Source organism: Suncus etruscus, chromosome 14, assembly GCF_024139225.1.
Source record: "Suncus etruscus isolate mSunEtr1 chromosome 14, mSunEtr1.pri.cur, whole genome shotgun sequence".
NCBI lineage: Eukaryota > Metazoa > Chordata > Mammalia > Eulipotyphla > Soricidae > Suncus > Suncus etruscus.
This window is the reverse complement of record NC_064861.1, coordinates 12,788,372-12,794,371: the sequence shown is the minus strand read 5'-3', so window position 1 is coordinate 12,794,371 and position 6,000 is coordinate 12,788,372. Positions and strand designations below refer to the sequence as shown.

General features: G+C 39.0%; 1 pseudogene; it reads left to right on the top strand.

Moving 5' to 3' along the window:
• The first annotated feature begins 1,750 nt into the window (after positions 1 to 1,750).
• On the top strand, positions 1,751 to 2,258 carry LOC126028297 (DNA-directed RNA polymerase II subunit RPB7-like; annotated as a pseudogene).
• The last annotated feature ends 3,742 nt before the right edge of the window (positions 2,259 to 6,000 follow it).

Sequence of the window (6,000 nt, the reverse complement as noted above, 5' to 3'; positions counted from 1 at the left end):
AGATTTTTCTTGGAGTAAATTAAAGAAGTTTAGTGAAAATAATAAGAACAAAATATCTGTGGGTGACATGCCTCTCTTTTTTTTTAACAACTTTATTACATAATTGTGTTTGGGTTTCAGTCATGTAAAGAACACCACCCATCACCAGTGCAACATTCCCATCACCAATGTCCCAAATCTTCCTCCTCCCCACCCAACCCTCGCCTGTAATCTAGACAGGTTTTCTATTTCCTCCTACATTCTCATTATTAGGATAGTTCAAAATGTACTTATTTCTCTAACTAAGCTCATCCCTGTTTGTGTTGAGCTTCATGAGGTGAGCTGTAACTTCCAGCTCTTTTCTCTTTCGTGTCTGAAAGTTATTATTGCAAGAATGTCTTTCATTTTTCTTTAAACCCATAGATGAGTGAGACCATTCTGCATCTTTCTTTCTCTCTCTGACTTATTTCACTCAGCATAATAGATTCCATGTACATCCATGTATAGGGAAATTTCATGACTTCATCTCTCCTGACAGCTGCATAATATTCCATTGTGTATATGAACCACAGTTTCTTTAGCAATTCATTTGTTGAAGGGTATCTTGGCTGTTTCCAGAGTCTCTCTATGGTAAATAGTGCTGCAATGAATATAGGTGTAAGGAAGGGATTTTTGTATTGTATTTTTGTGTTCCTAGTGTATATTCCTAGGAGTGGTATAGCTGGGTCATATGGGAGCTCGATTTCCAGTTTTTGGAGAAATCTCCATATTGCTTTCCATAAAGGTTGAACTAGACGGCATTCCCACCAGCAATGGATAAGAGTTCTATACTTTAATAATTGAAAAAACATTTTTGGGTTTTTGGGTCACTGCAGGCAGTGCTCAGAGGTTCCTCCTGGTTCTATGCTCAGGAGTAGTTCCTGGTAGGCTCAGAGGACCATATGGGATGCCGAGATTCAAACCACTGTCCTTCTGCATGCAAGGCCAATGCCTTACCTCCATGCCATCTCTCCAGTCCCATAATTTAATTTAATATTTTACAGTTCTGTGAGCTTTTTCAACTACAGCTTGTCTTTATGGATTATATGAGATGCCAGTGATATGTTTGATTTGTCACTACTTACGAATTTATTGAAAAATTTTCCTCGTATAGGCTGGGCCATTGTCTGTCATGTTTTGGGGAAAACCCATAACAGAAAAGCACTGATGCAAGAAGGTGCAAATTTCTTTACCCTGTTATGAAGTCTTTGGAACTCCCCATATAAAATGAAAATATGATTCTACCATCACATGAAGATAGGGTTTTTTTGGGGGGGGAGTCAACATGTGTTTGCCTCAATTAAATAGTCTATAATCTTCGGGGGTTGGCCCCAGTGACATGTGTTCTTTTTTTCAAAGGTGCAAAAATGGTATATGCATCAACTAATTGTATGGCTTGCTTCCATGGAATATGATAGTTGACATGCAAACGACAGGCATTTGTATGAAGGGCTACAGGTGACTTAATTATTGACATGACAAAACAATCAGCAGTTTCATTCCCGAAAGCCATATGGCTTGGAGTCTAGAGTAGGTTCTTATATGAATTATAAATGTTGGCTCAGAATATTTTGTAGAAGCTGTAACTTATTCCCCCAGTTCAAATGCCAAGGTTCTTCTTAAGTCTTGGGCAATTGTTTTTTTAGAAACTCACGTCCACGTGATTTCTATTTGGCCTATAAAGGACAGGTTGTGAGACAGACCCAGGGGCTTTGGTGGTACCTTCGCAAAGATGTTCTAGCACATCTCCTTGGAACACAAAATCCTGCTGCACCTGTGCTATTTCGGCCCCAACCTGCCCAACACCGTGAAGCAGAAGCTTTTCACAGAAGTGGAGGGCACCTGCACTGGCAAGTATGGCTTTGTGGTTGCCTTCGACGACATTGGTGCTGGTGTGATCCAGCTGGGCAGAGGCTTTGTCCTGTCTCCAGTCAAGTACAAGACCTTGTTTTCTGGTCCTTTAAAGGGGAGATTGTGGATGCCATAGTCACCCAGGTTAACAAGGTCAAAGTCTTCACTGAAATTGGACCCATGTCCAGCTTCATCTCATAACATTCCATCCCATCAGAGATGGAGTTTGATCCTAATTCCAATCCTCCATGTTACAAGACTCTGGATGAAAACATGGTGATTCAGCAGGATGATGACATTTGGCTGAAGATCGTGGGCACCACATAGACAAGAATTACATTTTTGCAATCAGCTCTCTGATGGATGATTTCTTGGGGCTTGTGATCTGACTGCCAGAGCCCCACTTGGTCCTTATCTTGAAGGTGTGGCTGTCACGCTTTTCCTTTTGTTCAGAGATTTTTTTTGGCACCTGTGGGAGACCAGGAATGTTTCTATTGGCCCCAGAAAAGCAGCTGGTCCTTCTTGTATCTTCACACACCCAGATGTTTTATCTTTTTTCTTTATTTTTTAAAATTATTTTTCCAAACTGTGTCTTCCACTATAAGAGCTTTTGGTTTCTCATTAAATGTTTATCTTGACAACATGTAAAAATTTATGGGACACAGCAAAAGCTGTAATTAGGGGGAAACTCATAGCAATACAGGCCTATGTCAAGAAACAGGAAAATAACAAAACCAACAGTTTAAAAGATCACCTCAAAGAGTTGGAACAACAGCAACAGAGAAATCCAACCACAACCAGAAGGCAAGTAATAATAAAAACCAGAGCAGAAATAAACAACATAGAAACTAAGAAAACAATACAAAAAAATCAATGAGACCAGGAGTTGGTTTTTCAAAAAAATAAACAAGATAGACAAACCATTGGCAAAACTCACCAAAAAAAGAGGGAAAACACCCAAATCACTAGGATCACAAATGAAAGGGGAGAGATTACAACAGAACCCCAAGAAATACAACACATCATGAGATCATATTATGAACAACTATACTCAACTAGGCTAGAGAACCCAGTAGAAATCGACAGATTCTTGGACAAACACCCTCTTCCAAGACTGGAAAAGGAAGATCTAGAAAGTCTAAACAGACCAATCACTTCAGAGGAAATTGAAGATGTAATTAAAAAACTCCCTAAGAACAAATGCCCAGGCCCAGATGGATTTACAGGTGAATTCTATCAAACATTTCAAGAAGACTTATTACCACTGGTCCATAGGCTTTTCCAAACCATAGAAAAAACAGGAATCCTCCCCAACTCCTTTTATGAGGCTAATATCACACTCATTCCCGAAGAAGGCAAAGACACCACCAAAAAAGAAAACTACAGACCAATCTCACTAATGAACATAGATGCAAAGATACTCAACAAAATCTTAGCAAACCGAATCCAACACTTCATCAAAAAGATCATACATCACGATCAAGTGGGATTCATACCAGGAATGCAAGGTTGGTTCAACATATGCAAATCAATAAACATGATACATCACATCAACAACATGAAAGACAAAAACCACATGATCATATCAATTGATGCCGAGAAGGCGTTTGACAAAATCCAACATCCTTTCATGTTAAAGACACTCAGCAAAATAGGGTTAGAAGGCACCTTCCTTAAGATAGTTACAGCTATTTATGAAAAGCCTACAGCCAACATTATACTTAATGGCGAGAAACTAGAAGCATTCCCACTAAGGTCAGGAACTAGGCAAGGCTGTCCACTATCTCCACTCTTATTCAATATAACCTTAGAAGTCCTAGCAATAGCAATCCGACAAAAGAAGGGAATCAAAGGAATTCAAGTAGGGAAAGAGGAACACAAGCTAGCTCTATTTGCCGACGATATGATATACATCAAAAACCCTAAAGAGTCCACAGTAAAACTCCTAGAAACAATCAACCAATACAGCAAAGTGGCTGGATACAAAGTCAATACATAAAAGACAGTAGCGTTTCTATATACAAACAATGAAGTTGAGGAGAGAGATATTAAAAATACAATCCCATTTAAGATAATACCAAAAAATATCAAGTATCTAGGAATCAACCTTACAAGAGAAGTGAAAGACCTATACCAGGGAAACTTCAAAACACTTCAGAAAGAAATTGAAGACGATCTAAAGAAATGGAAGAACATCCCATGCTCATGGATAGGTAGAATTAGCATAGTCAAAATGACTATCTTACCCAAACTTCTATATAGATTTAATGCAATCCTATCCAAATCCAGACACAATTCTTTAAAGAAATAGAACAATCAATCACAAAATTTATCTGGAACCACAAAAGACCCAGGATAGCCAAACACATACAGATAAACAAGAAGCTGGGAGGCATCTCCTTACCTAACTTGAAACTATACTATAAAGCCATAGTAATTAAAACAGCATGGTACTGGAACAGAGACAGGACCTCAGACCAGTGGGTCAGAACAGAATTCCCAGACATAAACCCCCAGATATACAGCCAACTAATATTTGATAAAAGAGGCAAGAACCTGAAATGGAACAAAGAAAGCCTATTCAACAAATGGTGTTGGTACAACTGGAAGACCACATGTACGAAAGTGAAAATCGACCCATATCTCACTCCTTATACAAAAGTCCACTCAAAATGGATCAAAGACCTTGAAATCAGACCTGAATCTATAAAGTTTATCGAGAATAAAATAGGCAGAACACTCGAAGACCTATATATCAAAAGGGTCTTTGAGAATGGAGCACCAATGGCAAGAATGTTAGCATCAAATATAAACAAATGGGACTACATCAAACTAAAAAGCTTCTGCATGGCAAAAGAAACCCTACTTAACGCAAGAAGACAGCTAACAGAATGGGAAAAAATCTTTTCACTTGACATATCAGATAAAGGGCTGATATCTAGAACATACAAAGCACTCAGAAAGCTGAGCCCCTCAAAACCAAATAAAGCCATAAAAAATGGGGCAATGAAATGAATAGACACTTCTCTGAGGAAGACAGAAGGATGGCCAACAAACACATGAAAACATGCTCACCTTCACTCATCATCAGGGAGATCCAAATCAAGACAACAATGAGATACCACCTCACACCAGTGAGGTTGGCTCACATCAAAAATAATGGAAACAACCTTTGTTGGCGAGGTTGCGGTATGAAAGGAACTCTCATCCACTGCTGGTGGGAATGCCCCCTAGTCCAATATCTACGGAGAAAAGTCTGGAGAGTGCTCAAAGAACTCAGAATTGAGCTGCCATTTGACCCAGCAATTGCTCTCCTAGGCATATACCCCCAAGATGGAAGGACATTCATTCCAAAATACGTATGCACTCCACTATTTATTGCAGCACTCAGTATAATAGCCAAATCTTGGAACCAACCTCGATGTCCAACAACAGATGAATGGATCATTAAGATGTGGTACATATATACAATGGAATATTACATGGCAGTCAGAAATGATACAATCACAGACTTTACAGCAACATGGATGGACCTAGATCATGTTATGTTAAACGAAGTAAGTCAGAAGACAAAAGAAAAACACAGAATGGTACCACTATTCTGAAACACCTAGAACACATATTTTATACACAACTAATACCTAACAATCAAATAACAGGGTTTAACAGGGTAGAAACTCCGAACACTGTAATAGTCAACACATACGTGGGAGCAGTGTCCAAAATACATGAAAAAGAAACAATGCAAACTCTTGACTACACATTATACCACAAAGAAAACAACAACAACAGAAACAGCAGCATAGAGAGAACAGGTACATAATCAGACTTCTACAACAAAGGCCCACAATAATCACTTAGAGTTCATATACAGGAACACAAGTATAGAACACCAAGGGAAATCACGGACTGCAATGGCAACATACCATAACACTACCTTTTAATGCCTTTATCTTACTATATCTTAAATAACCTCTCAGCTTTTCTGTCCACAGGTGCACTTGGATACAAAGGGCGGACAAACTAAGGTGGCAACCCGGGATACCACACGGGATACCATACCTTGCATGCACTATGAGATGGCCACGAGAAAACTTTTAACATACACTTTATCTCTAGGTAATACCTTCA